We start from the raw sequence: 11,113 nt of genomic DNA, 5'->3' as shown, positions 1-11,113 counted from the left end.
CCAATCCCAATCCCAATCCCACACACCGATTCCACAGCCCAGCCCCATCCCAATCCCCACAAACTGAGTGCCTACATTAATTCTTCATTCATTTGAAGAGGACAGGATATCAAATACTGAACTGTTTTGTCTCTTTCAGTTTCAGGAAAGGCAAAGCAGGTGATCATTGAGGAAAACCAGGGAGCTCCAGGTCACACTGAAAAGGCCAAGGGGACACAAGATGCTTCTCCTTCTTCCTCTAAGCATGCAGACCTCCACCTCAAAGAGCATAGGAATTTACCACAGAGCTGGAGACACTAAAAAGGCCTGTCTAGGTAACGCTCTGACAACTGCACTCTGAACTTCCTGGATCAAGTTCCTTGCACTGCCACAGTTAGGAGGTACAGTAGTATCAGAAAAAACATCCAAAACACACATTGACTTAGCCCCACAACAGTCAAAGCTGTGGCCTGAATATATCAAATATATGTCGAGTGTTTTAAGCCTACTTTGACTAAGAGCCTACTTTGACTAAACACAGGGTTTAGTTTTCAGATAGTTTACTTTGTGAACAAATGTGTTTATTATATCATATATTATAATTATATCTGATTTTAGTAAAATGAGAAATCAAATTGTAAAGCAGAGTGTTCTAATGGTAGCTTGTTCACTTTTCTGTATTGATTAAAATAATTTAAATACTCACTTTTTCATCTTTATCCACTGCCATAAATAAAGAAAAATAAATTAATTTATTTCTACTTCCTATGGATTCCATCACACTACAATCCATTGTAACCAAAGCAACCATAAACTACCTCATCCAGTCCAGTGTGACAAAAACCCTGACAAAAATCCACAAGAGCTAAGTTCTGCTGGGAAATTTTCCTTTCCTTACTCTGATCACAGAGATCTCAGCAACAGCGTTTGCTTCAGAGACCTCAGCAAAGATGAGGAGTTGATTTATACCGGCCACACATGGGCAAGAAGAGCTTCAGTTTGTCACTTCTGACTTGAGGGAAGAAATATGGCTTGAAAAAATAAATACTGGTATAATGGAAAGCAAATATTGCCTGGTGAAAAGGGTGAATGGAAAAGTGTAGAGACACAGACCCCAAGAATGCTTTACCCAAGCGTTGCCTCTTTCCTCTTCCAGCCAGAGTGCCAGCCAGTCACACACTCCTGCAATCACATTTAACAGTAACATTTCTATAGAGCTGAATTCTCTCCTTCCCTTCTGCCCCTAACAATCCCCTGCAGCTGTGGCACACTCAGGAGTGGGCTTCAAAGAGTTTAGATGCTCATTTTGGGTAGCTTGGGTCTGATTTCCAGCATCAACAGCAGAAGAAATTGGTCTTGAGCCATGACTTTGGAATAGGCTTTGAAAAAGACTCAAACTTTTTATTCTTTTGATTCCTGTGAAGCTTAAAGCCTTTATCCATACAAATTTCTGGCTTTGCCCTAGCCCTCCTTCTCTCCTAACCATTACCACATTACTTTACCCTGGCCAATACAGGTTTTTTCAGCAGACTCTGACCCTAATATATTTACCTGTGCAATCCAGCAGGTAGAACAGCAGTGTTGACACATTGTGAATGTTTCCAGTTTTCTGTTTACCACCATCCTCTCATTATCATCTTCCTGCAACAGATGGACTGTAATTCTACAGGCACAAGAAGAGTCAGTAACTAGGTGGGAGAGTCAGGAAAAGGCTGCTGAGAACCCAGGGGGAAAAATAAAGGCAGAATGTTGTGGAAGAAATATGGAGGCCTATGTTTAAGCAGTATAAGCCATGAGCATAGCTTCAACTGGGGCAATTAGGACTGCCTTCTCTTGCCAGTTCTGCCTTTTTTCCAGGGAAGTGTGTTTCAAGAGATGCAACTAAAGACATAAATAAATCTGTTTGAATCTATTATGCTCCTTTTGTTGGGGCAGCACCCGTTTTGGTAGCATCAGCCACAGTCCTCTCTAGTACAGGTCCCTAACAACATTTCTATCCATACTTCCAGTCAGCTAACATATAGTCTTTCCAAATTTGCAAAGGATCATGTGAGATTAAATTTCATCTTTTCATTGCTTGTATCCCCCAGGAAAAGTCACAATGAACCTCTTTTAGGTTTCTCCAAAGGGCAAATAAACAATAACTAAAAATAACCCAAGCAAAATAATGAATGATAAATGGTATATGTTTTGACAGTTGCCAGCTTTCGAGCTCACCACACTGGAAGTGCTATTGTGCTCTGCATTCCCTTACCCCCCCCTCCATGTACCTGTAATAATGCACAGGGAAGCTAGGAAGCCATGAGGCTGAGAAAGCAGTGAAGAAACTGCCCCTTTGCTTTGAGCAACATTCTGAGTTAGAAAAACATTTTCAATCCCTAATGGCTAAGCTTTAAAAAGCCCTTCTGAAACCAAAACCAGGGCAAAATAGCTCAGATGCAAGAAGAGCAGGAAGCTCTCAGAGACACAGCAAGCTCTGTTCCTGTGTTCCAGGCAGTGACCCATCAAAAGATGTCACTCCCCAGAGAAGAAAGAGTGGTGCTGTGTCCTGGCAGGGCCAGCATGGCTTGTGGCTGAGTGGCAGGCAGCTGTGCTGGCCCTGTGCCAGGTGGGATGAGCCCTCCTTTCAAAAGCCTCAGCACAGCAGCTGGCTTTTTTAAGAGAAAAATTAAACCTATGGGGTTAGGGTATTTAATCTGATGTACGAAATAATATTCTCAGGTACATATCCAAGTCTGCCTTTCTGCAGCATTTTAGGGCAGTTCTTTTGGCAGGGTCTGTGAGTTCTCTCTTTGCTTTTTCTACCTCTGTTGAGGTCAGGATTGAAGGCACTTGAGATGGTGTTTCATGTTCAGACTCAGGTGTTTATTGTTTCTTATCAGTGAAACAGCCTCACAGCCATGAGTTCTGCAGTTTTTCATTAGCAAGGCATAAAATGGTTAACCATCTCTTGTTATAAGATTTTTTAAAACTAAACTATCCAATTAAGAAATGACATCTAGATTATTTTCCCTTTAACCCAATAACTGATCCCTTGAAGCCCACAATGCAGACTTTTCTGCCCAATTACAAAACATCACTCAACCCCATGAAGAAGAAAGAAGGTAAAGAAGAACAACCTGTCTCCACCGTAAAACCTCCATCTTGCTTCATATTTATTTCTATATTCTAAAACCCCAAACTCTAAGTTTTTCACCTTGTGCAATTTTACACTTCTAACTAACTACACACCTGCAATCCCAGTGCTATTAATCAATTTTTGAAGTCTTCTCCACAGCCTAAGGTCAAATGCAGTGCTATCTTGCAAGTCTGTCTTTCAGCACAGAAAGTTTAAAATTCTCAGCACCCAGGATTCCAACAGGGGTCAGTGAAGTCCAGTCTCAGCAGAGCTCGCTGAGGGTCATCTGGGAAAAGCCCTGCTGATCCATTTTCTTTTTTTTTGCTGTGCCTAAACCTCAGGGGAGCATATAGCAGCACCAAACCCAGCACCACAGCTGAAGAAAAGGACCTTCACCACACCTGCCTGTTGAGATACCACGAGCTCCAAAGGTTCTTTACCTCCACTTCAGCTTTCTTATGTTAATAACTATTAACTCTCCAGTCCCTGCTCAGTCATAAAACTGTCAACACAATTAAACCTGTGTCAGAAAGGACAGTCTGATCCATCCTCTGCATTCAAGGTAACTCCAAACCCAGTTTCACTCCAAGAAGCAACAACTGCCTCTGGGGCATTGTAGACATCCAAAGTCTTTGCAAACAGCTCTTCTGGACATCTGAACCATGAGAGAATTGAGCATAAGTTTACAGCCTCTATTCCACAAGAGACAAGAGTCTATAAAGAAATTGGACTGATTACATTGCATCAGACATTTATGGGGGCAGGATTTAAAGTCGTTTATTTAGATGTCACAGGGCATATGAGCACTGACACTGTTAATTACAGTTATTAGCAGCACAGGGGCTGTGCTAGATGATGCTAATGAATGCATACCTGTGTCTTGTAGGTGTGTGACTTACTGACTACCTGCAGGAGGAGAAAGTGGTTGGAAGGGGAACTGTAAGCTACAGGAAGACTTGTAGGACACTAGTTGCAAGAAAACACTTTGGGTTGAATTTGAGCCACAGATTTTATCACAGCCAATCTCTGAGAAGAAGGAGGCTGTGGATTATCTGCTGTGACTGGCTTTGCATCAGAATGAGAATCTGTGCTTCCTTACCAGCTGACTTCCTTTTGGGATCTAAAGGCTGAAAATTCTGGTTAGGGCACCAAGCCTGACAGAGCTGAAGAAGTGTTTGGACAATACCCTCGGGCACATGGTATGGCTCTTGGGGAGTGGGACTCGATGATCCTTGTGGGTCTCTTCCAACTCAGATTCTTCTGTGATTTGTAATTTCCCTGAAGGAGATGAGAAGTTCTAAATAAGTTCCACCTCAGAGCCATCAACTAATTGCCTCTCCAGTGATGGGAAGGGCCACAGAAACAGAAGTCAGACAAAGCCTAGCAAGACCAAGGGACAGGAACCAAGGTGAGCAAACTCGATGGAAAATCCAGGAGGAGTGATCTTCTGAGAATTGCCATTACAGGATCTCTGAGAAACAGCAGACACCTCAATCCTACCAGGATGGCAAACCTAGGACTTAATGGCACATATTTACTGACCAAGACAAATATAGACAAAACTATTACCATAAAGGTGGATGTAGATGATAAATATCATGATACTGGTGCCAAATCACTGCTGGATCAGGACAGACTTTGCAATGCTGCCTGGTGTCCCTATTGTTGATGTTATAAACACTTGGGATTAAAGGTCCTTTAAAAACATGACCATGACACTCAATACTTTTCCACAAAAAAAGAATTGTACACTCTGAGCAACAGCAGTTTCCATTTTGAAGAAGGGGTAAAAGGTGCCAAATGAAAAATAAGGTTCTCTCAGTGCCCCTCAGAGTACCTGTAAAGCCTAACTGCATTGCTCAGTGTCACAGAGACCCTGGTCACTGCCACCCCAAACTGTTCACACAGCTAGGCAAACAAGGCAGCAGTCATAATTACCACAGGTCATCCTGTACATATGCAAAGATGAATGGGGGTTCAGACAGATGTCAAACACAGAGTCAGGGCGAGCAATCAGTCACATCCACACATTGGCAATCACATCCAACCCTCTCCCTGAACTTTAAAGAGAGTACCAGTATGAAAATGCCCTACACAGAACTGCTTTAGTCATTATAACACAGCAAAAGAAATCTGACTTGATGTCAGTCCTATGCAGGGATCAAATTCTATCAAAGTTTCAGCAATCCCTACTGTCTTCCAAATTACCTCATCACAAAACAAAGTCCTTTGTCCAGTTTTTAGCAGTTTCCTAACTAGTTTTCTTTGCTCCTGACCATATGTAGCCTTTACTGAGCCCCTCTTCTCAACCAGGTCTGCTCTCCAACTTCTCTCTTTCATTGGCTAAAATAGGATGGGTTCCCACTGCTTTGGGGGATATTGATATCTTACGATTCACAAGGAGAAAATTATAAAATGTCACAGAGGATTGCTAGGTGTAGAACCACTGCTCTCCACTCCTTACACAGCAACTAACCCCCTCCCGTCCCACAGTGAGCAGGGCATGGATGCCTTCCCGGTGTCCCAGGCTGAGGACACTGGCACAGACTCCGGCTCCTTCCTTGTGGGACAGAGGCATCTAGTGGCTGAGCGCTGAAAGATCGCCTAAAGCCACCCTACTCCAATCAAAGATGTGTTTGTAGTTTAAGTGGGATGCTGCAGGTTGCTACAAAGCTGTTCAGCTGTTAACTGCCCTGCCCAGGTTCGCATGCCATAAAGCAGAATAGAAACACATGGCAGCAGGCGCAGCAGCCCAGAGCAAACCCTCCTAGAGCCCAGGCTGTGTTGGATGCTCGGGCAGTGTGCCAGCCAAACTCTCAGCAGTGGCAGGCTCAGCCCCTCCCGTGCCCAGGCCCAGCTGTGTCTTTGGACTTGACAACCTGCAATAACCTTCACCTCTGAGAGCTGCTGCAGCTGATGCCTGCTAGCTTTGAGAGCCAGCGGGTCATCCTCCACTGCTCATACTTGTGACACTAATCAAGGCTTTACAGATATCCCCCACAGCCTTTTCAGATACCTCCTTTCCAGCCTGAATAGTCCTGGCCTAGTGTGAAGAATGCATATTTTATGATTGGCTTTTCGCAAATATTAAAAGGAATATTATATGTGTAATGTTAGAAAGTTATGCTGTATTAATTCTCTTAAGTAGTGTGTTAAATATAGTTTTAGGTTATAACATAATGTTAAGATAGAAACTCTGTGATGTAAGATTTTTTTACTAGCTCAAGAAAAGGGATAATCAAGAAACTCTTCGCTGAGTGACAGGACACATAAAGAGTTACAGCCTCCTTATCAGAAAAGACAACATCCTTCCACCTTCTCTTCATCTTTATGGAACCACCAGGATTAAGGGGAAGAAGTTGACAAAAACCAGAAAAATTCCTAATTTGCAAGGAATTTATGCATCATGTATGAGATATATGAATATGCAACGGGCTGTTGCTTTTAAGGGTTATTCCTTTGTTCACAAGGCATGTTTTTGGCAGCTTAGTGCCCAAAAACATCCGGATATCTGTAGTTCTATGCTTTTTATTGTCTCATAGTGTCCTAATCCTCATTGTCCAAATTTTTATTACTATTTTAATAACTATTTTATTACTAATAAACTTCTAAGATTTAAAAAAAAAACAAGTGACTGGTGTTTTTCACACCTAGCTACTTAGTCCTTGCATTAAGTCATTCCATGCAGCTGATGATCTCTTTTCTGGCCTTATCAGTCCTATGACTTGTATGTCCTGCTTCTAGTTTTGCTGTCTTGTTTGAGAGGAGATCAGGACATAACACAGAATGTGAGATGCAGGTGAGCCACAGACACATGTAAGAGCACTCCTAGTTTTGTGCTCTTTTACCTTCCTCCTTTTAATTTTTTTTCTTTTGCCTTGTGAGTAGTGTTTTCCCAGAAGTACCTACTACAGCTCTGAGTGGGAACCACCACTGTGTTTGTGCATGGAGTCAGAATTCTCCGTACTGAATGCTTGATGTAATAACCTAACCACAATAAGTGCAGGCAGGACACAGGTAAGCTCTGCTCTCCAGAAGTGTTATCAATAGAATCAACTAGAACAGGTCAAAATCTGTGATCAATACTTAGCCTTTGATCTCTTCATATAACCTGCTAAAAGAAAAACAATCAATGCCATCTGTAAAATGGGAAAAAATACAGTTAAAAAAAAAAATGCTTTTCCCTTCTCCTAGATGTCCCTCTAAAAGGAAAAAAAAATCCACTTATAATACTGAGATATAACACTTGCCTCACCTTCCAAAGTCAAGCTGCTTAGCTTCAGTATGGCATTAAGATCTTCAATTTCTTGATGTAGGTTTGCATTTTAACTGAGATCAAATATGGGGAGCTGTGGCTCTAATATTAAATGGCAAAGTTTCTAGAGTTATCTCTAGTTTATACATAGCACCATTGCAGAAACAATATCTGATGTTCAAAATTGTTATTTAAAATGAAGAAAAGGGCAACTTTGATTTTGATCTGTTGTATGTCCTAGGACACTTTGGACATCAATCTTAAGTATATCGTATCTTCAGCTATGCTGCTGATGAATAAATAATGTGTAAGAGAGGCTAATGAATACAGCTGGGAAGCTTCTCAGTTTTACTCTGTGCTGCCTGAAACAGGAACACAAAGAAGCCAACACTAAAAAGAAACAAACCAAAGCAGAGATGGGGAGATAAATGCCACAACTTGGATTACATCTCTTAAATATCCACAAAAATCTTGTCTTGCAGTAGTTCTGTGATGTAGAATTCTGCTGAGACATCCCCTGGGCAATTTTTCAGCAGATGAAACCCCTCCCACCTCCCACATACTTTGCCAGTACGTTTTTTCAGGACATTCTCACACACCTTGAGGATAACCATGCTCTGTGCAGCATTTCCACACAGCCTCTCAAATTCCTTTTTCTAGCTGACAAGGCTGCAAAGGACACTCTACCCTTGCTCACTGCACTCCCTCCCTCACATATCACATGCAACAGCAAAGGAGAACAAGCAAGCCTCACATTTGCTGTTGTGGGGTTACCATGCCAAGCCCATCTGGTTCACAGCGTGGAGCCTGCTGTGTGAGGTCACTCTGACCCTGAGAGGAGGCTGTGGAAGCGGGGCAGTTGGCAAACTACCATTTTGGAAAGGCCACTTGCAAGTCTGCAATTCCACTGCCCACATCGGGCACGTGCTGCATGGGGATTCGCTGCAGGTGAGTTTGCAGAACTGACAGACCCTACAGCAGTGAAGGACGGTCTCCAGCAGGAGACAGCTCCTCCCAGGAAGATGTTTCAGCATGCCCTCAGGCATGATGCCACGGACCATGCAAGCAGCTGTAACATCTGTCAGAGATTTTGGTTTCAAATCCTCACTGGAATGAGGAGGGAGCAGACACCCAGGCACGCTGAAGTTTTGTTCAAGGAGGACTTTGAAACATCCATTTCATTCACGTAATCCACAAATATGCTACGAGTGCAGTTGGGACCACTAACAGCCAGGATTCTTATGTTGCTAAAATTTAGTAAGGATTTGTCTTTTAGACAATGTTGTGGAGCAAAAAGTATTACATCCTTCAGTTTTGTCACAGGTAGAAAGATTTAGGGACATTTATTCAAGCATTGATTGCAAGTCACTTCAGAGACAGATTTTCTGGGGCTAACTGTGACAGGACGGCCAGGAAGGCTACTAGAGGTTGCTTTCTCACCATTTTTCCTGTGCTCTCATAGCTGCATCCACACACAGTTCCTCTGTAGATGTGTTCTGAACAGATCTGCTTTAACAGCTTTTAATTTTTTTGTTTTTTCAGAGAATGCTACATGACCCTTTTCAGACAAAGCAAACAAACAGGCCCACCACTCCCAAACAGCCTAAAGTGACTGGGATTGCAAGAACACAGGAGCAGCTTTCCCCTCAAGATCACTTCCTTCTTTCATTCCCCATTCTGCATGGGCAGGCTACTAAGGATGCATCATGATTCTCTTACCTGGGCTCTGAGTGACAGCTAAAGCCTGGATTTTTGGGTTCATCCTGGGCAGCAAAGCCAAAGTGACCATGACCAATTAAAAAACTATATACTGCAACGTAACTCCTTGGCAGGGTAGTGAAGAGAACAGGCAGGATAGTTTGGGAAAACCATCTTTTTCTTTAAGTGATAAGAAAAAAAACCTAATATGAGGAATCAAAGAAAGACTCTGAAGCTGAAATGCTGGAAGTTAATACTGAACTGTGCCTGAGAGATGGAGGGCAGTGAATACTGCTTTAACCTGCAGATGGAAGACCATAATATAGGGCTATGAGTCTGGCCTTAAGCAGAAGACCCCACATTATTTTTTGCTGATGCTATAGCCAGCTCCCTGAATACTAGAACTGCAGTCCATCTCTCTACCTTGAATGCAAGGCAATGTTTACATGATTGAAATTCACTAAACAAGCAACAGCTGAGTGAAAAAAGAACTGAAAGCAAACATAATTGCAATTCCCTCTTTTATGCTTGTTTCACGCCATATCGTGAAATAATTTACTTTTTTAAATTTGAGGTCTAATTTTATTGATTGTAATAAAGAATGGACATATGGACGGAAAACCAGAATCCCTTGCATAATACAATTGTCACAGGCATGAATGCAGCAGCCTAATGAATTCTCAGGGTGTTCACAGTCACTGATGTGTAAATTCTTACAGCAGCAGTTTCCCCTAAACCCACCCAGCTGAATTCAGCTCCTACAAGGCACAGTGTCACTGCACTTGGACCTTGACAAGCCATCAACATCTTCAAGCTCAGCCACATCCCTTTGAGCTTCCCCAACAGACACACACGCAAGCCTGCAGTGCTACAAGTGCTGGGGAGCCCCAAAGCTGCACATGTCACACACTTCAGCAAGCCACACCTCAAGCAGGGACATCATAACTCATCCCAGGTCCACAGGGTCAGAAGAAAGAGAGCTGGGCACAGTGTTACACCACGCAGCAAGGCCTGGATTGAGGAATACAGCACACAAGGACATGTGAGCCCAATGAATGCTACAGGCAGCATAAAGTACACTGTACCTGAGTGGCTGCACAGGGGCACTCTGCCCTACGATGACAACAAGGAGACCCTCAGCAGCAGGGCAGCACAGTTATGTTGCACTTGGGAGGAAAAGCACTGCTCGGGTCTGTGAGTCACAGGGACCTAACCTCTTCATGAGGCAGATGTGGCTCAGCCAGCACAGGTGAGATGCAGCAGCTCAGCACAGAGACCCTGTTCCCCATCCAGGCTGGGTCCCACCCCAAGTGAGGAAACCCTGCTGGGGGGTGCAGGATTCAGCACATTCTCCTTGGACTGACCCTCTGTCAGGACCTGTGTAATAAATAAAAAGGTCTTTGTTCATCAAAATGAGCATTGAAGTAGATAAGAATTTGAACTGAGTAGGGAATCTCAAGATGTGGGGAAAGAAGGAGGAGAGGAGGAGGGGGCCTGGGTAAACAGCTTGTATTCTAAGAATTGTGCAGGTGCAACATAGAAAACTGTATAACTAACTATATACAAGTTAACTTTTGGGCCAAGGATTGCAATTGTGCAGGTGCAACTAACATAGAAAAGTATATAACTAACTATATACAAGTTAACTTTTAGGCCAAGGACAATCTGCAAAGAAGGAGCCTTCATTCCTATGACCACAAAGGGCAGAGGAAAAAAAAAAAAAAAAAAAAAAGACCCCCTAACAACCACCTACACTGGCACAGAGTGCACCGAGAGAAAATACAACCAGGAAAAAAAAAGGGGACTATAAATACAAAAAGGTCAAAGGGGAAGGTGTGCCATGGCAGAGCAGAGGCTCCCTGGCCGCCCAGCGCTGTTCTTTTGCTTAATACCGCTTGCTTAATAAATTCTTGTTAATTGATTTATCTATAATTAGCCTCCCCAATTGAATTTGTCCGTAACACCTGCACCAGGTTAATGCCAAACCCCCATGGTGTCCATCCACTCCCTAATCCCACATGGCCTCCAAGCTTCATGCAGCCAACTGAACCAAATCCCACAGG

Source organism: Lonchura striata, chromosome 8 (assembly GCF_046129695.1).
Source record: "Lonchura striata isolate bLonStr1 chromosome 8, bLonStr1.mat, whole genome shotgun sequence".
NCBI lineage: Eukaryota > Metazoa > Chordata > Aves > Passeriformes > Estrildidae > Lonchura > Lonchura striata.
This window is presented reverse-complemented; position numbering follows the sequence as displayed.